Here is a 25088-nt window from a genome sequence, read left to right on the forward strand (position 1 = left end):
ACTGTACAGACACAAACAATGCAGGGGGCCATCAGGGGATCTTAGCAGCCACATGGGTGACAGGGGGTGAAATCAGGGTCAAAGTCAATGACTTTGCCAATCCGGCTTCCACCGTAGTGAATCAAAAAGCTCTGTTGGTATCCTAATACTTAGGTCTTTGCATGGTGGGATTCATTCTAAATGAGCCAGAGGCAAATGATCTCTGAATGATAGGACTGTCCCACTTAAATATATTATTTTCTTACCATTTGTCTTTTATTGTTTGTATTCTGGTAGAGAAAGTGCTGTGAAGTGTGGTGGCTCCACCTCTGACTTCTCCCCAGTTGATTCTGGGGTGAGACAGGGGTGCGTCCGAGCTCCAACACTCTTTGGTGCCTGTATGGACTGGATAATGGGGCGGGTAACAGGGAAAGCAGACCATGGACTGATCTGGGATGATGGGTTCGCTGAGCACAACAGTGTGGCATTTCCAGTATCTGAGCATGTGGATGAAAGTCATGTGAAGCCTGGACGTGACTGATGATCAGGGGTGCCGACTGGACCGCCTGTGACAACCTCTTTTCTGCTCCTTTTTGGGTTTCATAGTTAGACCGTGTATCTAATGCTGACGTGCTAAGGAGAGTGAGGATGGTGCAGGTCATACACTATATTGCCAAAAGTATTTGCTCACCTGCCTTTACTCTCATATGAACATAAGTGACATCCCATTCTCAATCCATGGGGTTTAATTTAACATTGGTCCACCCTTTGCAGCTATAACAGCTTCCACTCTTCTGGGAAGGCTTTCCACAAGGTTTAGGAGTGTGTTTATGGGAATTTTTGACCATTCTTCCAGAAGCACATTTGTGAGGTCACACACTGATGTTGGACCAGAAGGCCTGGCTCTCAGTCTCCACTCTGATTCATCCCAAAGGTGTTCTATGGGGTTGAGGTCAGGACTCTGTGCAGGCCAGTCAAGTTGATCCACACCAAACTCTCTCCTCCATGTCTTTATGGACCTTGCTTTGTGCACTGGTGCACAGTCATGTTGGAACAGGAAGGGGCCATCCCCAAACTGTTCGCACAAAGTTGGGATCATGGAATTGTCCAAAATCTCTTGGTATGCTGAAGCATTTAGAGTTCCTTTGACTGGAACTAAGGGGCCAAGCCCAGCTTCTGAAAAACAAGCCAACACCATAATCCCCCCTCCACCAAACTTTACACTTGGCACAATGCAGTCAGACAAGTACCGTTCTCCTGGCAACCGCCAAACCCAGACTGGTCCATCAGACTGCCAGATGGAGAAGGCGTCTCCACTGCTCTAGAGTCCAGTGGCGGCATGCTTTACACCACTGCATTGCACTTGGTGATGTAAAGCTTGGATGCAGCTGCTCGGCCATGGAAACCCATTCATAAAGCTCTCTACCACTGTTCTTGAGCTAATCTGAAGGCCACATGAAGTTTGGAGGTCTGTAGCCATTGACTCTGCAGGTCGGCGACCTCTGCGCACTATGCACCACTTAGTGGCTGAGTTGCTGTTGTTCCCAATGGCTTCCAGTTTGTTATAATCCCACTGACAGTTGACTGTGGTATATTTAGGAGCCAGGAAATTTCACCACTGGACTTGTTGCACAGGTGGCATCCTATCACAGTACCACGCTGGAATTCACTGAGCTCCTGAGAGCGAGCCATTCTTTCACAAATGTTTGTAGAAACAGTCTGCATGCCTAGGTGCTTGGTTTTATACACCTGTGGACATGGAAGTGATTGGAACACCTGATTTACATTATTTGGATGGGTGAGTGAATACTTTTGGCAATATAGTGTATGTATGAGCACATGTTTATTAGCACATGTTTATTGGGACATGTTTAGTGTCCCAGATCAAAGTAACTCCTAATACCTATCTTTTTTGGCCTCTGTACTGTGATCCACATCGTTCGGTGAGGCTGTGGGAACTACCCACCCTTCTGTTTAATGTGGGTCTGTGGAGTGGGATGTGTGAATGTGTGCTGTTGCCACTGTATGCCTGTTTGTGTGTAACTTCTGGACTGACTGCATTAATTAATGCAGTGTAGATGAGTCCCCTTGGAGCTGTCTAATTAGACATTAGCATGGAGACGTAATTACCTGAGAGGGCTAAACATGTTTCACTTAACTGCTCTCCCTCCTGCATGACAGACCTACACTGAGCAGGTAGGGCTTCCATCGTGTCTCAGTGTGCAACACCTGACCTACACACACGTCTCAAATCTGCTTATTTGGCAGGGTCGTTACATGTGCAGGTGCTTTTATGTGCACTTTCCACTCCTGCAGAAGTTTCAGAGTGTGAAGACCTAATTGATTTTCTCCTAAAAACACATTTGCTCTTCACTCCTACCTGCCTTGCTTTCTTTTTTAATTTTTTGACTGTGTTGTACAGAAGCTGGTCCTCCTTTTATTCCCTTCCTCACTCTTCATCTCTTTCTAGTTGGAGCTGTAAATGCATTAGGCCTCTGTACGAAGCGACATGGGTTCGATTCTTGATCAATAACCACCACTCTACCTGTGAACAACAACAACAACAACAACAAAAAGCTGCCTCTCTGCTCTTAAGTCTCCAAAGGCCTCCATGTCTCTTAGAGAGGAAAGAGAGGGAGCACAGATTTGAGGGATTGTTTGCCTCTGTTGTCAAGGCAACCATCTCTGCCAACCTTGACACTGCAGATGCATTGTCTGAGATCATGACATTGGATAAATAAATCGCACAACCTTTGTCATCCCTCCCAAACTCACACTCTCTCACACGCTCAAAAAAGACAAAAAAAAAAAAATACATCTGGAGCTGTCTCTCCATATGGACACACATATTCAACCATCTAAGCACATATATTCACTTCATACACCACGATTTGCCTTCCTTTTGACAAAAACAGACTGTTAGTCAGAGCCCAGAGGAGACTGTCAATACAATCTGTAAGACAACAGATTGTGAGAACCCCGTGAACTCCAATACAGCCTGAAACACCTCTCAGAACACCAGGAAGAAATCTATGGGCTGCTGCAAGCATTGTCTTCTTATCTGGAGATGGTTCTGTCCTGTTTCCAATAAGGATCAATAGCATTAGCATGTCTGACAGAGAGAAAGAGACAAAGACAGAAAGAGAAGAAGAAACAGCCAGATAGATTAAGGGATGCTGACTGCTACCCAGACCTTTGCAGTGGTGTCAATCATAACTACGGTGAAAATCCTCCTGCAGACCCTGGTGGGTTAAGAAGGTCCTATACAGTCCTTGATGCACCGGTCACAGGATCAAGACCAATCCTGGCAGTGTTTGGTGCATGTCTTCTCCCACCATCTGTCCCCATTGTCCTTTCTAAAAATAGACATGTATGTTAAATCAAAAGTACTATTTGCCTGGGACTAGTATTACCTGTGGACCTCTGATCATTCATGTATTAGCCTCTGACATCAGTGCTCACATGCGATAAGGAGGGTCTGCAATGCACTCAAATTTACAGACATTTATGAAGGAAAACACAAGGTTGATGTTGGCGACATGTTCCACCTTACATTCAGTCACATAAAGCAGACTTTACCAGGGGCTGTTGCATCTACATGTTAACATACTTGCTTATGAGCCAGCAGTAGTGTGGATTTCTACTACATAACTGAGTGAGAATAAGTGCACCGCAGTAACCGATCAGTTTGGTTACCACCAATAATGTTAGCTCTATTAAAGTGACGGACAGGGAGGATCATTTGCTTTAGTTAAATTGAAGTAAACATACACTCAGTGTCTGCTGTGTTTAAGGACAACATCTGTTTTTCCTGTCAGAAGCTTATGCGAGTAAAAAGTTGTATTTCCAGAGCACTGAAGTTGGATTATTACTGCCTATAGCGTGGTGGCTAACAGAGAATGCTAATGGAATCATGGAGCAGCTTATCATATGAATGAGAACAATAATGAGGAGACAAAGCAGAGACAAATCCATTGTAAGTGGGGTGGAATTATGTCGGCTCAGTGGATTATAAAAGGCCTTGATCCAGTGGGAGTTGGAAAACATGGCCTCCATTCTCACACGTTTCACACACAGGCTCACACACACACATACATCCAAACCGCATACAGTGTCAAACACAGGAGCATTAATACACACTGATACTAAAACAAATGCACACACATGCATATGAAATGATCCCATCCCCACACAGAGAAATGTCAAACCTTGATATCGACTCATGCTGCAGGATAATTGAATTAATTCAGCTGAAGAACAACTTCACAGATTAGCGACTTAACTTTTCAATAATAAGAAAAAACTCGGCCACGCGTGATAATTACATTTGTCTCAAATGAGGGCAGCCGTCGAAAAGTATCATGCATCGCCATGCGTCCGCAGTGTAACCCACACGCTCGCATGCACACGCGCAGACACAGACACCACCCCTACGCGCCTGAGAGATGAAGACGGTTAGAAAACACAAACACCGCTGCAGTTTAAGAGTTCACACGACTGTAGCTGGAAAAGGCAGACAAATATTCAATGGACCAGTGGTTTTGACACTTTACTATTTTGCAGGAAATTATTAATTTTACAGGATGCAGCAGGGGTCTCAATCTTTTCTTACCTAAGAGCTCCTGTGGAAAAATTTGAGGGGGCTCAGCTTTTAACCCCTTAACGCCTGTTGTGTTATATTTGATACACACTTTTATGATACCTCTATCTAATCAATATGCTCAATAAATTACTCAAAAAAACTTCTGAATACAATCTGATAAGGGATAAAAATGCCCTCAAGTGGATTGTCAGTTACCAAGAACATCTAATGAATGAAATGAGATACTAAAAATATAATTGTTAAATTTTATGGAAATATGGATTTTTCTGAATTTCAGTGGAAAGTTAAATAAACATTTCAGTTCCAAAAAATCAGAATATTCTGGCTATTTTTTGTGTTTTCAGGCATTATTAAGGGGTTAAACAAAAGCTTTTAAAGCCAATAGTCAATGTGCTATAGCAGGGCTATTCAATTACAAATCCAACTGGGCCAAATTTTAAAATCAATAAATGTAGCCTGGCCAGATATGTCCGGCGCCCAGTAAGCAGCTGGTAAAGTCAAATTTCAAACCAATACAGATCAATCTGATGAAAAATATGCACTTTTTATTCATAATCTTTCTATTAGATTTGTCAACATGAAAAAAGCGCATCAAAAAGTGCATAAAACACACCGACAGAGCTGCATTTGAACAAAACCTGAGGTAGTAGAAATGTTTTTTCACTTAAATGAAAATAAAATAAATATAATGAAAAAATAAAATGAAAATCTGTAAGTAATAATTTTGGTCACTTATGAAAACTTGTGAAACAGGTTGCCCTCCGCATCTCTGGCATGACCACAGGCTGGGCCACTTAGGGGTTGTTCTGGGCCACATGTGGCCGCTGATTAAATAGTCCTGTGCTACAGTGTTAGCAGCAGACACTACATAAGCAACAACATCCATACCAACTGGTTTACCAATGCTGGTTTTTCAGGGCTGATATAGTTATAATTATTCATAGTCCATAAGACCATTAAAGCTGGAGTATGTACCATTCAATGAGAGCCGTGTAGAAGCAACTCTGCCCCCCCTCCCGTCCTGTTCTTCTCCATGTTTGAGCTTTGTAGCTCCGCCCCTCTTCTCACATTGCTCCTCGTGGATGTGCATTTCCGCTGAATCGAATACTGACGGTGGCAAAGCTCTCTGAGTGATTTTGCTCCACTGTTCCACTGAAATCAGCGGCGGTGTTACAGGTTAGGAAACACTTCGTCTGTGAACAAACTCTACATAGGACCAAACACCCCTGGTAACTCGCCATTGTATCTTCTCACTGAGCTGAGAGGCGGAAGTGCACCTACTACAGCGGCCAATAGGAACGCTCCCTCTGACCTGAGCTGTGATTGGCTGCGAGTGCTAGCCTGGCTGGCTGGAGCATCGTAGCTTGCTGGTTTTCCTCAAGTGAGAGTGCTGCGCAAGGAGACGCTGCAGAAGTGTGTTATTCTGTTAGATGGCTTACATAACAAGACTCTGACGGGTTGTGTTGTTTTTGTGGGCATACGATACTAAAAATAAATCACCTACTACAGATTTAATCAATATTTGAGATAAATATGTATTAATTATGATGTACATATACTTAATGTGACAGAAGCAAAATTGCATAATCAAAAAACGAAAGAAAATGAGCAATTGAGGCCTGCGAAATGGCACAGAGCAGCAGGAAAACAGGAAGTGATGTCATAAGCTTGCTGTGTCTGCAGCACTAAGGCTCAAGTGTTGATTGGCTAGAACTGCAGGCCAGTGAGAGTAGAGGAAGGGCTGCAATGGCGTGATTGGTGGAAATCTCATGGGCTGTTGATGGACATTAAAACAGCATACGTTGAGTCTATGGAGGCATTCATTTGAGGACATCCCATTCAAACAGGGATGACCTTAACCTAAAAACTCCAAAACCTCACCAGGTCATCGTAGAGTTGCAGGGGAAATACTTTCCAAGGTTTGAAGAAAACCCATCAAAAGGTTCTTGAGATGCTGTGTGCATAAGAATATCAGCACGGACTGATGGATGGAAAACTCAAGAACATGATGCCTCCGGCCTCGGCTAAAGCCAACATGGAGGCATCAATATAGAGATTTTTAAATCCTTAACATCGATGTTTTAAGACTTATAAAAGGGTAATCACAGCAAGAAAAACGTGGCCTAACAAGGCTGGGACAGAGCTTCTGGTTCCATAAATAAAAGTGCAGCCAACATGTATTTAATTTGCTTTAAAACTTAAAAAAAATCTGGCTGCATCACTGTAGTTGAAAACTTTATAAGACATGTTACAGCTGAAGAATTGAAGCTACTTTGAAAACATTTTCTGTAGACACCAGAACCAGGACAGAGCTGACACTGACCCAGAATGCAGCCCAGCAGGATCAGATGGAAATTGGGGTTATGGTCCAGAATTAGTGGCTGACCTTTCTAATGCTGCTGTGGCTGAATATCAGCAGATCCCTGTCACTCACTCCTTCTAGAAAGTCCTCCACAAACTGTTAAGGCTGTTACAGCAGCATCGTTAGGGGCTCTGGAATGAGATGTTCAACAGTCACATGTGAGCGTTGGTATTTTTGGTCATTTGAAGACCGTGTAGGTAAGTCACATGCAGTCAAAAATACTTCATCCTGTCACCCATTCTAATGGTATTAATCACCTTAATTCTGCGCTGAGCAATGACACACAGCAGGAGCAGGAGGTGGACCACAATGCACAGACTGGGGAGGAAGGTGCCATGTACGTCGCACGGCCCCACAACACTGAATTCTGAAACTACACAAAAAAAGGCCATAAAAATTCCAGAGGGGGCACTGAAATCCTCACTAGGCACTCTTCCTCTCCCCCCTCCACTCCCTCTCCATCCCTCTCTCAATCTGCTGTCCCCCTCTCCTATTTCTGTCTATTGTGGGTACAAAGCGTCCCATTCAGGCCCCGATGACTTCTCTTACCATGGGCTTCGGTAGACTTGGTGAACAATGGCTGCATGGAAACAAAAGCCAGTTTATTAGGCTGGAGAGTCATTGAGAGACAGACGGAGAGAGAGAGATGGAGAGAGGAAGAGAAAGAAAGAGTGGCACTCGGCGCTCCATTGTGGCTGGACTCACATCTGGTGGCCATGTGTGACCGGAGCAGCAGGGCTAATGATGGGCTTCCTGAGGCCAGCTCAATTAGGCCAGGCCTCACCGGACTCCCAGAGAGAGGCAGAAAGAGAGATGGCTATCGACATGCTGCTTCACTATTTGTGTGTGTTTGTGTAAATGAATCAATCTGCACTATACACATCCGTCTCCTGCTTTGTAAAAAGTGTGTTTTATGTTTATGATTGTGCATTATCAAGCATCTGTTAGCATGGAAAGACAACATGAAAAACACAGAGACTGTCCATTCTGTTTTAGGACCTAACCAAACGCAGAAACACACGAGCCGGGAAAAACTAACTAACAAGCCGTAAAGCCATTAACAGTCAGGGCGTTGCTTTGATGGCTGAAACACAAGATTTCCAACACACTTAAAACAACACGGGGGAGAAGAAAAATGAAGAGAGCCTGCAACCTGGTCCTCAGACATGCCTGCCCATGTCTGTATGTGATGTCTGGTGTGTGTGCTACATTGTGTACCCATGAGCAACAGGATCAGATGGGTTCCTGTGACAGAAACATCCCTTATTATTCTTCCCTGCAAACTGTTCACCCTAGAAGACACAGACTGAAAATACCAGCCTAATAAACAGGAAAGAAAAGCTGCTCTGTGCATTAATAAAAAGATTTACTCAACAAATATGATACCAGCTCTTATGTTCATGTCCTTCTGGTCTCATGTGAGTAATTAGAATTGCTTAAGCAACTTTTCAAACAAAGACTGGGGTCATCTGAGGCTTTAGGTCAGTGATACTCAATGTGTGGCTCTGGAGCCACATGTGGCTCTTCTGTGATTATTTGAGGCTCTTTTATGTCTTCATATGTCTTTAATTTTTCACCATTTTTTGCCACTTTTCATCCATTTTAGCTACCATTTGCCATTAATACCACTTTTTTCCTTCTTTTTTCCATTTTTGCCATTTTTTTTTCCAGTTTTTGCCCTTTATCTCATTTATGCCCATTTAAGCTACTGTTTGCCATTAAATACCACTTTTTTGCCCTTTTTTTTGAGTTTTTGCCACTGTTATCCCACTTTTGCCCATTTAAGCTACCTTTTGCCATTAAATGCCACTTGTTACCTATTTTTGGGCACAATTTTGCAGCTCTTGACTTCTTTTTGCCCATTTTAGTCACTTTTCACTAATTTTTTTGCCATGTTTTTGCCACTTTTTGGACCATTTTTTGCTACCTGTAACTCATCTTTTGTCACTTCTCACCCATTTTTGCTACTTTCTGACCCTTTTCCTCCCTATGTTTGCCCGTTTTTGCTGCTTTTTGACCATTTTGCTACCTTTGACTTAGTGTCATTGCTACTTCAAGCCATTTTGCCACTTTTCACCACTTTGATTGTGGCTCTTGCGAAGGTATTTTTTAACAAATTGGCTCTTTGGTTGAGTAACACTGCTTTAGGTTAGTAAACTCCATAGACTGCATGACGCAAACCGTGGTGACTGTAGACATGTCAGTACTCAACTTTTGTCATTTTTGAAAAGAAAACAACTCACTGCTGTTCTTTGTTCTTCTTCTAACAAAGAAATGTCATCAAGTTCTGATCAAACTTACTCTTTAGCACAGGGGTGTCCAAACTTTTCATCAACGATATTCAGGGAAACATGTGACTGTGTCTGCCAAACGGCTGTCAAAGATAAATTTTACCAGCTCCCAGGTAGTGGTGTGAGCAGTGACTGCCCTAGGACGTATGTAAATGGTTTACAGACCACAGGTGAGGCTTCTCAGAGGCGCCTGGACCAAGCCTGGAAACAACTCTCCTCTGCCCACGTCACCCTCGCCATCGCTCTCCCTCTCAAGCAGTGAATCAATGGTAGTCAACTGGTGCGTTCGATCCTCATCCGTTTTCACTCACTTCTTTTGTGAAGCTTCACAGATGGTTTCCGTGGTTACATGAACTCCCAGTGCGGAGGGGAAGTGGTTCTTGTGTCAGAGAATTACAGCTTTCAGTCAGACCATTGCTGGCTTAAGCAGACACTATCAAAGATTATTCTGGTATGACTTTCTGACTCCTGCCTTTAAAGTTTTGATCAGAAAATCTCTTAGGAATCAGAAAACTAGACGTCAATAAACTTCCACTTATTAGCTTGATGTGGAACTTTTGACCTCCAACCTCCCTCTTTGGTTTATCCATATATTTTTATCATCCTTTATTTTAACAGGGAGGACCCACTGAGACTGAAGACGACAAGGGGTACCTTTACAAGGGGGGCCTGCAAAAAAATGTAGACATGTTGTCAAACATATGCATATATACTGGCACATTTATCCTCACGCCCCATGGCGTGGCACGCCTGGTGCAGAGTTGGCACCTTGGCATGGTCTTCTCCAGTCAAACTGTTCAATGGTGGCTGTAATGTGATCAACAACAGTGTGAGTTTAGAAACACTTTAATTCCTGCTGCAACAACACCAGAAACAATTGAAACCTCCCAAGGTTTTCAGACCTTTTACGTCTGTCTTTTTCCTTTTTATGTGACCTGTAGGTAACGTTTGTCAGTGCTTGGAGGTTGTTTTTTGCTCTGAAGAAGTCTGTAATGATCTTATAAGCTTCCTATAATAAATCAGAGTGGAGTAGTGGGAAGAGAGAGGAAAAGAGAGCATGTATGTGCCATAAATCAGTGGTTCTCAACTGCTGGGTTGGAGCCCAAAGTGGGTCACAAAGCCCTTTTCAGTGGGTCGCAAATGTGTGCCTGAGAAAAATATATGCCGAATTCAAAGTCTATAAGACTCTATAAAACATGCATCGTTTTTCCTGATTCGTTGTTTTGTTGCACCTTTTGTACTGTCTTAGGCCCAAAGTTTCTTTTTTTTTTTTTGATTAAGTATGTCTGACTGACCAAAACATCTCCAAAGTTTGGGTCGCCATTCCTGTTGAGGAGATGATAGTGGGTCCCATGACTCAACCACTGCCATAGACAGAGAGGAAAAAGAGGAACTTTGTTTGCTCCTCTGTCCTGATGTAGCTCAGGTTACGAGGTGTAAGAACATTTCTTCAACTATAAATCACTTCCAGCCTCCCTGTAAACCTCGCCATATAAACATCGTTAAGCATTTTGATGAAGGATTTAATGAAAAACCAAGTGGGGGTGCGCACTGCTTGCTGTGCTTGCAGCTGCATGCTGAGAAGTGCCTGTATGGTGTGACTTTTGAACATCTGGTGAAAAGACCATATACTAGGGGTGTTAGAAAATACTGATACACTAAAATATTGCAATATTTCGAGGCACGATTCTGTATGAATATTTCAAAATGCAGTCTCAATATTTCATTAATAAATAATTTACTTCGTTGGTACGGTAATTTTGTGGTGTAATTTCACCCCCAGTCCACTAGTTGATGGCAGACATTTGACTCCTCCCCCTTCTCCACTGTTTAGACCAGGGCTTCTTAACCTTTTCACCCTACAACCCCCAAAATAAAGGTGCCAGAGACAGGGGACCCCCACTGTACCTGAGGGTGGTTGAACACAGCCATGAACATTGAAGAATAGTCATGTGGAGACAAGGCCGCCCGTTAGGGGTAATTAACCATGTTTATCATTTTTAACTGAATAATAACCACTGTTATCAAACGAAAACATTTGGGTTTTTTTATTTATTTGTGTCATAGTACATAGACGTCTAAAAAATGTGAATCCCTTTATTGACACAAGAAATAAAATGGGTAAAACATGACAAAAAAAAAAATAGGTGGAAAAGGTAGTGAAATGGGATTTTAAAAGTCGCAAAAATGAGCTAGAGTAGCAAAAACGGGCAGAAATGATAAAAAGTGTTAACAGTGACAATTTTGGCTTAAAAGTGGCAGAAATGAGCAGATTAGGTGGTGAAATGGGATTAAAAAGAGGGAAAATTGGTTTGAACTGGCAAAAATGGGTTAACTGAGGTAAAAAGAGGCAGAAAGTGGCAGAAATGCGTTAAACAGGCAAAAATGGGCATAACAGATACTGAAATGTAGTTAAATTGGCAAAAATAGGTGAAAAATAAGGTGAAAGGGTTTAGAAGTGGCAAAAATAAGTCAACAGAGGCATTAAGAGGTGGGAAAGGGCTTAAAAGTGACAAATATGTCTTCAAAGTGGAACAAATGCACAGAATAGGCGTAGAAATTTGATTAAGACGTGGCATAAATGTATTAAAGTGGCAAAAAATGGCCAGAAAAAGTGATAAAAACAGGTTAAAATGTGGCAAATTTGGTGTGAAGTGGCAATAATCGGTCAAAAGAAGCAAAAATAGGCCCAAATTGTGCAAAAAAAAAAAAGAAAGGCATCTAGCGACCCTCCTGGTGCCTCGCAGCCCCTTGAGAACCACTGGTTTAGACAACCGCGATCACGCAAGCCTTCAGCTCTGAGCTGGCCGCCTGTGCCTACCCAGCAGAGCGGCTTCTGCTGCATTCATAGCGGATATGTGGACTTAATTTAGCTCCCAAAACATTAAAGACGGTAGAAACTTAGGAATCAAGCTGTTTGCAAAATACGCCATGCCAGAGTGAAATACTCAGACAACACGACGAACCTGAGAGCTAGACATCATAGCGATAGCACTGCAGCTAACCGCTAGCATAAAACAAGCCTGTTGAAAGTGACGGTTTTTACCTGTGCAGCCATAATCACACAGTTAGTACTTTTATTTGTAAGGACCTGCGCTGTCTTAGTGTCATAAAGAATGAAGGTTTCTGTAATACAGTAAAAACACTGTAGCCAGTCACGCCATGCCCTCCTCTCCTCTGGTAGTGATTCCTGTTGTAGAAGGTAAATCAGGCTTTCTTGGAAATTTTGAGATTACAGTGTGAGAAAAAAATACCATAGAAAGTACCATAAAGTAGCCGATTGGAAGGTCTTATCCTTTAATGAAGCTGCCTAAAAGGACCTATACCACAACCTAGAAGAACCTATTTACAACTTTGCACTGCAGTTGAAGCTAAAATGTAAAACAACACTCCTTCAGGTTGACGAAGAAGATAAACAAGTTACAACTGCTCATTTCAGCTCACTTATAAAACGGTTTAATTCTTATTTTAAAGCATTTTAAAGAAACAGCCTGTTTTAATAACAAAATAAGACCTTATCGTCTTACAATAAAGACTTTTATAAGCCTTCATTTTTAATAATGCTTTCCCAGTTTAAGGTTGAGGATACTGACAGTGGTGCCCACTCTGTTAGTCGGTACTCCTCCAGAATCCGAGGACTGATTTAGCTGCTGGATCGTTCTGTAGATATGGAACGCTTCCCCTCTCTCTCTTTTATAATAACTGAATATCTGTCAGTTGTAGACGGAGAAAACAACATTTAGACAAAGAAAAATCTATTTTCATAGTTCACTGTTTAGTGCCTTTTTTATATCAGTTGCGTAAACTTTGAACACCCTGATGTCAATGGGGACAGCAGAAATGAAATGAAATGACTTATTGATTCTCAAATGGCCTCTCTGCTGAGTAATTCTGAGCGAAAACCTTTCCTCCAAACTCAGAAGCAGTTTCAGCGAGTGAATCCTTTCAATGAAGACTTAAATGTACGTACTTCAGTGGCTGTATGCCATATTGTATCAATTAGAGGACTGACGGTACACCCAGAGCAGCTTTTGTTGGTCATCAAGGACAAACAGTACCACCTGTTACAAGGCCACAGCATCAAACTGCTGGCCTTTCTCCCCTCGGTCCTTGTATCTGTCTCTACAGGAAATGAGCGGGCAAAGAGGCAGACAGAGATAATTACAGACCAAACAATAGCTGTCATTTCTTTCTACACCGACCTCCTGGCCCGTCCTCTCACCAACACTACACAGTTTGCTGTACTCAGTGTGTGTACTTGGTGGGCAGCCCGATCCAGAGCATGCCAAAGTAACATCATGCATCTATTTTCTGTCTTTCCCTCTCCTCTCTCCCTGCACTTCCAATGAACAAAGCATGTTAACCTTGAGCTGCGAACAGCTTTCTACTAGCGTCTGAGGAGATATTAGGAAGGTGATTAAGTGAGATTGATGGTACTTTAATTCCCTGACAAAAATAATGGCTCCTTGCTGTTGTTTAATCTTCAATCTTCATTACAAGGGGGAGACTCAAGAGAGAGTGGTTTTAAGCCAAAGGAAGGCCGTACTAACAAAGGACACCATCAAGGATGGTGTATTTACATGTTTAATCGAAATAAATTGTAACTGAAAGTCCAAAGCAGGGCAAGGGAATGCATGAAAGTGTGCTCTGAAAAAGACTGTTAAGAATTTAAAGGTAATTCATTCAGAAGAGGAGGGTCTTTTTAGGTATGCACAATATTTATGGCATTATAATGTTATCAGCAGGGATAATTACCGGTTTCCAAATACTGACATTTCTGATATTTACTTAAACTGTAAATATCAGCCTGTATGGCATGGCATGGCATGGTATGGCATGTTTACTGTGTTTAAAACTTAAAAATCTTTGAGGTCTAATTTTGCCTTTATATCCCATTATTTTTTCAAAATTCCAGTGGCATTACTGCTTCACACATATTCTTCAAGCCCAGGTCGTCCTGAGAAAAGGATGTGTAGAGCTTGACTGTGCACCACAGGGTTGATGTTTGACAAGCTTTTTACAATAAGTCCAGGAGAGACGCAGTGGTTAAAAACAGTACAGGACTCAAAGAGTTAAAGATAATCTGCTGTCATTAGAGGCCTTGTCACCTTAGATTTTATTTGACTGTATGGAAGAACAGAATTGGGTTTAGATTATACTCATCACTCACTGAATGCTGACTGTGCCTGCTGTATAGGTCCAGTTCATCCTGACCCTAACCCTAACCTAGGGGTGCACGATAACTATCAGGCCGATAATCATCGGGCTGATAACAGGGAATTTTTACATCATTCCGATAAGTCCGATATCATGACGACTAGCCCCGATAACATATATTTTTTGTCAGCACGGCAGTGCTGGTGTTTCTTTCTCCCGAGACTACACATTCAGAAACAGCAGGTGGCACCGCAGTACACGACCCGCTGTTAAGCACCAGAGAAGAAGAGGAAGCAGCCCCTGTGCTAAAATGCTAACAACACGGTGGCGTTATTCAGTATTTACGGGGAGGATAACACAACCGTGTGTGTAGAATTTGCCCTGCAAAGGTCACAAAGAGTAGAAAGAAGTCCTCGATGGATCTTATAAGTCACTTAAGAGTCATCATCCTAACGACGTTAAAACGAAGCGGCAGCATCCACTAGCCTCAGCCGCAGGCATTAGGATTGAGTCAACGGCTAATACCAGGCAGAGCGCTGATCCTAAGCAGGCATTGAAAACTGCAGAAAGTTTGCCAGAGCCAAATGTTATAACAAAATCAGTCTGACAGTCTCCTGATCCACTGCTGCTTTCACAGACGTGTACCTGCCTGCTCTGTTTGATGTGGTTTCATTCAGTCTGATCCACGTTAGGAGCAGAAGTTTAGCCACAGACCACAGGGGACTTTACATTCTTAACCTATCTCTGATATGACTTATGTCAGTGCGTATTCTTAATCTTTATGTAAAACATCAGCTCGCTTTAATTCAGGCTTAAGCAGCAATTAAAAAAAAAACAACAAAAAACAACAACAAAAAAACCAAGTATCTCTATTTGTTAAGCCTGACCAGTGATATTAGTTAAAATTAGTTATAAATATCTTTGCTCACTACATATTAACCCCTTCTTACCCCCAGATGTGCATAAACACATCAAATAAACTTCTTTTGTTAAATCAACAATTGAAAAAAAATATATCGGTTATTATCAGTTATCAGCCATCAGGAGTAGGAAATTATCGGTTATCGGTATCAGTTAAAAAAAACACTTATCGTGCATCACTGCCCTAAACAGTCTTTTTTAACCACAGGTTGCGACAAACTTTCTCCTTGTCTGTCATTTTGATGGACAGGGTTGTAAAAACTGACAGATCATCATAAATAAATGATGATCTGTAAATTTTTTAAAATGATAATGAGACCTATTAATGATCAATTATTTATTTGAGCATGTCATCACAAAAGCAACTAAATTGTAACTTGTAACATTAATAATGCAGGGGAATTTTACTGCTTATTCACTGACAAGGGCAGAGAGAAAAAAATAACGAACAAATACCAACCCTGCTGTCAACAGCATTATAAAGCATTTGATTATTTTCGTCCTCGCAGCAAATGTAACAAGCTTTTTTTAACTAAACTGAAAAAAACAGAACCGTATTGAATTTAAAACTGAGCATGTTTAGTTTTGTAGTCAGGTTTGCCTAAGCTTAAACTTCTCTCCTGGTCCACAGGGACTTAAAGTTGGTGCTTGATCCGGCGTAATCTAGGTCATCAAGCGAGAGCGCGGCAGAGGAGATTCACATCAGGTTTTGTGTCTTTGCCTTAGACAGCCGACCTCTTGTGGCGGTGTTGATTTTGTTCTGGAGGCTGAAGCCCCGCTCTGCCACTACTCTAGAAACTGGAATAACCAGGAATAACCTTCAGGAAGAGTTTTAAGTCCGGAAACATTTCACCCAGTCAAGTGATGAGAAGTCGACTCTTTGAAAGAACAGGTTTCCCCATCCTGCCAGGACCCCCTTCACCAGGAGGAGATCCAGGAGTATTTGGCCCCGATGCACGAAATAGAGGGCCTCAGATCCATGTGAGTCGTAGTGGTCACAGATGTGCCCCAACGCATCCAGTCTGTAGCTCTTTAGCACGCTGTTAGCATCGGGATAACTAGAGGCACTGAGTTCACTGTTGATGTCTGTGATAATGCCAAGGTGCTCAGGGGGGAAATCTTTTATCTAGAGATGTGATCACCTCCATGGTGTACTCAGTGAGCAAAATGGAAAAGGTCTGCACGTCAGCCTGTGTGAGCGTGACGCCATCCTGCAAAGCTTCATTGAATTTTGTTTCTGGATCACCTGCAGATGTGGAGAAAGAATCCCATTCAGACCCAGCATTTAAATTATGATGCATGAACTTCAGTTATTTATCTTAAATATTTGAGGCTATTTTTGATCCATTACATAACCAGCCTTTTGCTGCATGTATTTTTGAATGTGACAAATACTGTTTAAAATAGACTTCTACAATGAAATAGTCATTGTTTTTACTCTTTATTTCATTGATATCATAGTTTCACTCACGTTGTATTTTGAACGTTATTATTGTTGCTTACATGTGCCAATATTAACCACTTTTGGGTTAGTTTATTTGACAGCAGCACAAACCACCGTGATGTTTACCAGTGATGACTAGGTAACAGAGGAGGCATCTATACCTGTGTTTATTTCTAAATGTCAAAGAAATGGTCCTTTTTTTTAGTATAAGATTTGTCTTTAGGAGGGTAATGAGGAAAGTGATGCATGATTTTTTTAGATGAGTAAATATAAAGAATAACTCAAGTAAACTGGCTAAATAAAGGACAACCTCCAACACTAGTTACCTGGTTCATTCATCAAGTCCTTTAGACTAGCAAGGGTCATGTTTAGGACAGGCTGGATAGAGCAAATGTTTATGTCTTCTTTTTGAAAAGTTAAGTTCATTCGGTTCACCTCAGCCAAGACAGGACAGGGAACCTGTATGTTTGGATGTTCTTCCTCAAACACTCGGCTACTGGGTAGTGTTTTGAAGCTTCTTCCTCCAGCTACAGCACCAGAGCGACCCAGTTGACACATTCACCCTTAACTGCCCTCTCCAGTGACAGCAGTGCGTAGCCAATGGTTGCTTCAGTCTCCTGCATTTCTATTTTGGAGTTCTTTTAGTCTGTGTGTTCAAACAGGTGAATTCTTGCAGTATGTGTAAATATTGATGATAGGGGTCACACACGCTTTAATTTCACGCACTGCTCCAGAGGCATCGCGGGCAGCTGGTGCTGTTCTGTGGGTACAACAGTGAATATTTACGAGGAAGGGGCAATCATTCTGACGTAACTGGTGTGCAACTCCAGCCTTTCGGCCCACCATCACATTGGCTCCATCACTCCCCAGTCCAACGACCCGAGCCACTGCCACTGCTCGTTAGCACATCCTTTATTTTTGCTGTAATGCATTCAGCAGTGCCACTGGGTATCATCTAGTTTCCAATGAATACAGTCTCAGGCTGCACATTCTGCTGAAGTATCAGCTATATTATCAGCATCTTCTCCACCGTGATAGTAGTTTAGTCTACTATTAGTCCCAGGAACCTGCTGTTGGCGATGTGGTCATTGATGGCAACAGTTATTGTCATTGCTGTTGCTGTTTCCATCTGGCTGACAGTGTGGTGATGGCGGTATGTGTGTGCAGAGTTAAAGGTTGGACGTCCTACAGACTGTAAGAGGTTTATTAAGTTAGGGTACAGGTGGCTCGGAGTGTTAGTATTTTCCCTGTGCAGCAAAACTTGAAGTTGCATTTTAATGCCTCGTTGCATGCAGTCCTGCAACTACTGCACGTGCTTTTCCATTTTAATACTCTGGCTGACAACCCTGCGTGCTTCAGTGTGGTTAAGGCTAGTTTCTTGATCATTAAGCACAGATTTCTTGCACCCTTGAGAAAATCCATTACATTACCTTTTCTGCAGATATCACAGAACATTTTTCCACCTTCCACCTGCTACTTCAGCCTCCTCCACTGCATCAGTCTCTCCTTTTTCGCCACATCTCTTGCCATCACTATTTAAATTATTGGACCTATTAAAAAACTCTGCACACTCAGGTGCGTCGACATCTCACTGGTCGGTAGCAGTGGGTCAACAGATGCCAACGTTAAAAGGAACAGGCAAGCCAGCTTGTCGGACAACATGGTCATGCAGGTGAGACCATAAACAAGACAACAGCTAATTAATCATGCACGCTCAACACCAACTGGACAGGAGGTCTACTGCAGGTGTTATATGTGATTAAAGAATGACTGTATGACAATGAAAGTGACGGCTGGATCGCCCTCAGGGATTCTAATCAGTCAAAAAGACGGACAACCTTACAATTTTTCTGTCATTGCTCAAAAAATCCTGCAAAGATGGAGAACAATTGGTTAATGCGGCCTTTGTTTTTAACGCACCTTTTATGGCTCCAAACATTTCTATGATCAGATTCTATCAGCTGAGGATCTGGACCGACCACGGTGATCATTGTCAAGATGGAGTTATAAAGATCATAATTGTTAACTGAAAAAAGTCAGCTTACCGTTTACCTCCTACTAAGGCTGTTGGAACGAATTTTGAGGTTCTTATATAATTTGAAAATCTAAAAACTCCTTAATTTTTGAAAGCTGAAGTTACTATTCAAACGTGTTTTTAAAATATTTTTGCTGTTATGATCGTTCTCGACTCTCTCTCCTCTCTCCTTGGCCTCTACTTCACCCATATGTCGGTGTAGGAACCAAATGTTTCATCACATCACGCAACATGATGAACAATAAAGTTTTCACACCAAAACACAGAGGCGCCAATAGCCGCCACTGGGGATGTTTGGGGATGTTTATCACCAAGGTGGTGCACATGCTGGTGGTGATTTGGCAAATGAGGCTTCGCTACATCAAGAGATGCTGATGTGAGAGTAAAACTGCGATGCCCACCCACAGTAACCCGCTGTCATGGTGGAAAACGTTCTGATCCAGGTATCTTCTCCTGTCCTAGGTGGCATACTGTACCTGTGCATCCTGGGTACTTCTGTCAGGGCGGGGAGGGTTTTCTTCACGGCTGGGATGAGAGTGAATAAAAAATGCTCTGTTCTTGATTCAGAAAACGTGGTTGCCTCGTGTAACTACACGGTGATTAAAGCAACTGAACGTTTCACATACATATTAATAAAAAATCTGCATAAATATTCCAATACAATTTGAAATCTGTAAAAGAAAATAAATGAAATTCGAATGGGACTGTAGATAAATATTGACAGCCCTACCTCACACTGCTTTCTGATGGTCAGTGGCTGGCAGAGACTCCTGCTGCCTGTGAGGTCACATGACCAGCCTCTATACCAGGGGTTCTTAACCTTTTCAACCCGCGACCCCCGAAATAAAGGTGCTAGAGACCGGGGACCCCCACTGGACCTGAAGGTGGTTGAACACAGCATTGCACATTCTAGAATAGTCATGTGGAGACAGGGCCGTCCATGACGGGGGAAAAATGGGAGAGCTTTTTGGCACCCAGCCAAACTGGGGGACCATGGAGGTCAACAAAGTTAAGCTGAGAAATCCTTTTTTCATTTTTAACCTGAAAAAAAAAAAACACTCTTATCAAAGAAACAATCTTTTTTTAATCATTTGTGCAGTAAATATCCTTAAAAATGTAAATACCTTTTGTTAAAAGAAGGATAAAAATGGTTTAAAAATCGCTGCAATGGGTTAATAATGGCAAAAATGGTGGAAAAGATGGAAACTGGATTTTAAAAGTAGCAGAAATGAGTTAGGAGTAGCAAAAATTAGATAAAATGGCAAAAATGGGCATAAATAGTGGTAAAAGGAGTTAAAATGTGGCTGAAATTGGCAAAAAAAACGTTAACTGAGAAAGAAAAAAAATAGGCAGATACTGGCAGATATTGGTTAAACTAGTAAAAATGGGTATATCCAATGGTGAAATGGGGTTAAAATGGGAAAAATTGGGTGTAAAAAGTGGTTAAAAGTGGTTAATAGTAGCAAAAATGGGTCAACAGAGGCAACATTAAGCTTAAGTGGCAAGATTTGGTTTGGAAGTGGCAAAAACAGGCAGGAAAAAAGTGTTGGTAAGACTTAAAACTGATAAAAATAGGTGTTAAATAAAATGTGTTAGAATTGGTGGGAAAAAATGATGAAAGGGGGTAAAGAATTTGACAAAATTGGTGTAAAGTGGCCACAGTGTAATTCAAAAAATATTCTTCATTTTTTTAGGGCAACCGGAGACCCCCTCTCAGTGTCTTGCAACCCCCAAGGGGGTCCTGACCCCAAGGTTGAGAACCCCTGCTCTATACAGGCTGTAGATATCAGACATACGGTATGAGCCAATCAGTTAGTGGAGTCTTACACAGGACCAGATGACCTATGTCAGCTGAAGTCTTCTGTGTTCATCTCCACTCCTTAAACTGAAGTTTCAGCTCTGAACTACATTAATATACAGCGCTTCACAAATGTATCAGACCACCCTAACCCTAACCAAAGTAAGGTTTATGCCACAGCTGCCCTAAATTAACAGCATTGGTAATTACCAAAATCATTTTTATGTTTCTGCAATGGTTAATACACCAACATGTAGAAGCTCTTTAACCCAAATTATATTTTTAATGCTAAAATAGAATTATTATTATTATTATCCATGAATTTTCACATTTACTGATTTACAAAAAAAAACAACTGAAAAAATAGTAAAGCACATTAATATTCTTGATGAATATGTCAAATTATAGTTATTTACTGTCATTCCTGAACAGAAAAATGAGTTTTAGTGGTTAAATGTTAAGCTTGATTCATTTCTGACTTCTCAGAGAAGCCCAGTGAGCCGGCTCAAATTTGGGTGAATTCAGTTTGAAATTCCTCATTCCTTCAAAATGGTAAAACGTGGAGAGCTGACTGAAAATGAAAGAGTCCGCATTAAAGCACTTCATGATGCTGGATGGTCTCTGAGACAAATATGACAGGTGGTCTAATACATTTTTTAAGCACTGTATCAATATTAGTATTGACTCTTAATAATCTATTATCATCAGCATCGGCAAAAATCCAGTATCGTTGCACCCCTGCTGTGTTTCTAATTCTGAAGCATCCTACTCCATTAGTCAGACTGTAATTGTGAGAAAAAAAATATTACAAACTTTACTCTCCATTAATGTTGTGATTTTTCTTTGTCTAATATACACAGACTTATGAATTTTACTTGTTCCAAGGACCTTGAAGCAATGGAAATCCTAACAAAACTTACTATTCACAGAACGAAAACTGAATTAGCTTTTTTCAATCTGGACAAAGTTAGGTTTTGGCAAAAGAAAGTTGTAGAAAGACAGCCGCCATTTACATTTCCCCAGAAGGTTCACATCTTGTTGAGAGGAGTTGGACAACATAGTTTATATGCTTTAGTAAGATTTGACCTTTAACCTCTCTATTGTGGGATGAGAAACAACATAGTACTGCAAAGAGGTTCCATGTTGGTTCCAGTGGTTTTCAAGGGCCACAGGTTGGATTCTTTTTCTTGTGGCAGGAGGACGTTCCTGAAGCAAACGAGCGATGCCGTAGCATTTTCCAGAGGCGCTGTTCCAAAGCTGACCCTGCACACTGACCTCCCGCTGGAGAGCAGCAAGTGAAATTACAATTCCTCCTTTGGGTGATCAATACCGTGAGTAAAGAAGGCAATACATGCAGCCTCGGCTCCTCGCTCCTAGGGAGGTCAGAACACGGGGTCAGCAGAGGAGCAGCACTCTAAGAGCTGACAGGGATTCAGTGTCTTGCTCAAGGACACTCCAGTACCAAGGATGGTTGGTGGGTACAGCCAGGCTCCAACAGTGAGAAGGGCGGGGTCTTTTTCAACCTGCAACTATGCTTTCGCAATGCATTCTCCGATTTTAATGCAAATCAAAATTTTGATGAAATTGGACACTTAGCTGATTCATCTGTAGAAAGCAAACAGCAGGAGAATGGAGAAAGGTTTGGATCCACATGAACCTTATATCAAAGCCCAGCATGTGCATAAAGTAAAAAGTTTAGTTTGGGAGTTTGGTTCTACATATTCACACTTTCAAAGACACATAGTACAAAGCTTTTTCAAAGTTAAGTGTGAAATTGTTAAGTTGTAATATTTTCTTCTTTGCAAGCAGCCCCATCGCGCAACTCTTTCAGGAACATTGGACTAGTTTTCTATGACTGCCTAATGATTGACTGAAAATGGACTCACTTTCCATGCAGCAAACAGCACATGCAGATAAAAAGGGTCCCACCGCGTCCCTCTGACATTTTGACACCGTATCTGTGCATGTTTAAGCTGGGCTGTTTGTCAGTGTGTGGGTTTGTGCATAAATACACATGTGATCAATTGACTGTAGCCTTGTCTATAGCTGTCCCTCTGTACAATAGGGACTAAAGCAGCAACAGTAACAATCCTTTAATCTAGTGCATCTTTCGCAGTGTCTCAGTCTGATGTCCGACTGCACAGAGAAAGGTCAGAGAGGACTCCGCTCGGGTGGGTGGAACAAACAACTGGGATTTGCTCTCTCTCTTTCCCTCAGTGAGGCTTCAAGGTCTGCTTTGGCGTACAGTTACAGTTAGTATACCAGCTATCAAAGCAGACAAACATCCAAGTCCTCTAATAGAGTTATGTTCGTGCGTGCTTCATGTTTTGGTGCAGAGAAAAGTGAGTGATGGGTGGGGGGTTGCAACTTCTTAATAAGTGAACTGCATCAGGAGAAAGTTATCCAACTTCCTTAAAAAGTTCCTCCTGTCTTTCATTCTCCTACATCCTCTCCATGCTCCTTCTTTCTTGCATCTATGTTTCCCCTGTGTCTGCACTATCAGTCTGAACATTTAAACATTCTGATCTCAGGCCAGTCCATGCCTACCAAACAGCCTGATCGAGCTCATCCTCCTGAGCTGAATACCGTGCATCAGCAAGGGACAATGGGGATGAAGAAAGATAGGGAGCTGCAAAGAGAAAAAAAAAAAAATAAGAAGAGAAGGAGGGAGGAAGAAGAGGGTCAGGGGAGGCAGAAAAGAAGAGATGAATGCAGGCCCTGTTCCTCTCCACTGTCTCAAACAAGGCCTGGGTAAACAGGAAGTACAGCTGCGCATTCTATCTCTATTCCTGTGACTTTTTTTTCTTCACCTCCTCCTTAGCATGTCCAACAATATGTCGCACCCCTCTTCCAATTAAAACACACATAGTGTTCCTTATTTGTGGAACTGAAAGGTAAGAGTAAGCGTCCACAAAAGCTGATGGGAAAATGAGAAAAAACAATGTAAAGCAAGAAGCAGACACAAATTGACAAACGCCATCTAGAATATCCTGATGCCTTCTTGTCACATTGTGAAGAGTCATGATAGTTGGCAATCTGGACACGCAGTTCCCCTCAGTGGGCCCTAATCCCCTATTTCTTTAAGAGAGAGAGGGAGTAGAGCGGAGGAGAAAGGAGGCATTGTAGCTCGAGACAGTGCAGTAAAAGAGGAGCGTACAGTACCAAATTGAGGTCGCGGCAAGACAATGGCTGCCCTTCACTGGCTCATTCACACACAGTCTCCACACAGCTCTATCAAACGCCTCTTTCTTTTCTTCTTCCCCTCCTCTGTTCTGTTCTTTCTCTTTCTTTCTCTCACGTCCGCCTTTCTTCTCCTCATCACAGAGGGATGGGGGATAATGAAACCCCGGCTCACCCAGGCTGTTCTGGGGCCCATTTCAGAGAAGAGGAGCGCTTTCTTTCTTTCTTTCTTTCTCTCCTCTAAATGGTCACCTTCTCATCCTCTCTGCCCAGCGCCTTACACCTTCTCCTCCCACTGCTTTTGTTTTGGAGGGAGACCGTACAGTTCAACAGGAAGTGCTTTATTTAGGAGCAGGGCCACAAGCTTCTTATTTGGAGAATGCCAACTATTAGACAAGCTCACTTTTAGGTTTGTACAGTGTTTAATATGGACCAGAGGCATCTATTTGTCATAAAGCTTTCATATAAAACCTTGACTTATCAGGACTTATCAAATGTTAAAACACATTTTTAGATGTATTTTGGGGCTTTTATGCCTTTTACAACAGGGGATGACAGTGGATAGAGTCAGAAACTGGGATGGGGTGGGGTGGGGGTGAGACATGCATAATAGGAGCTGCAGGCCAGACTTGAACCTGGGCCGCCCCAGTACATGGGGTGCAACCTAACTACTACACCATCTGCACCCACGTTAAAGCACATTTTAAGTTTGATAGAGCAAAAATTACATTTGTGAAATATCATTCAGTAGCGTGAATGTGGCACCCATCACTGATGAAATAAGGTTGTGTCTCTGTGTCTCTGATTCAGGCCTTTTTTTTTTTTTTGCTGGCTTCAGAATAACAGGAAACCTATAAATGTTAAGATGACTGGAATTTTTCAGCATTTCCTCCTGTCCAACCATAGTTGATCCACTATATGGACAAAAGTATTTGGCCAATTGACTCTTACTCAACAGGGAAAGCGATGTTATTGTATTTAAATCCATGTACTTTAATCTAAAGTTGCCCCCATTCTGCAGCTCTAACAGCCTCCATTCTTCTTAGAAGACTTACACAAGATTTTGGAGTGTTTCTGCGGGAATTTTTGACCATTCTTCCAGAAGCTCATTTGTGAGGTCACACACTGGTGTTGGACCAGACAGCTAATCTTGAGCTAATCTGAAGGCCACATGAAGTTTGGAGGTCTGTTGCCATTGGCTCTGCAGAAAGGTGGCGACCTCTGCGCACTATGTGCCACTTGGTGGCTGAGCTGCTGTGGTTCCCAATGGCTTCCAGTTTGTTATAATACCACTGACAGTTGACTGTGGAATATTTAG

The 25088-nt window shown here is 42.0% G+C and overlaps 1 protein-coding gene across 4 annotated transcripts in view; it reads right to left on the reverse strand.

The window, feature by feature from the left end:
• sox5 (SRY-box transcription factor 5) overlaps positions 1 to 25088 on the reverse strand; it is a 384599-nt gene that overhangs the window by 178190 nt on the left and 181321 nt on the right. The window contains exon 1 of one of the 4 annotated variants that reach the window (XM_041780727.1): positions 3173 to 3288. The exons of the other annotated variants lie outside the window; for them this stretch is intronic. The gene's annotated coding sequence lies outside the window, so the exon portion shown is untranslated. Of the gene's footprint in view, positions 1 to 3172; positions 3289 to 25088 lie in introns of those variants that run through there. 4 annotated transcript variants of the gene reach the window in all.

Source organism: Cheilinus undulatus, linkage group 23 (genome assembly GCF_018320785.1).
Source record: "Cheilinus undulatus linkage group 23, ASM1832078v1, whole genome shotgun sequence".
Taxonomy (NCBI): Eukaryota; Metazoa; Chordata; class Actinopteri; order Labriformes; family Labridae; genus Cheilinus; species Cheilinus undulatus.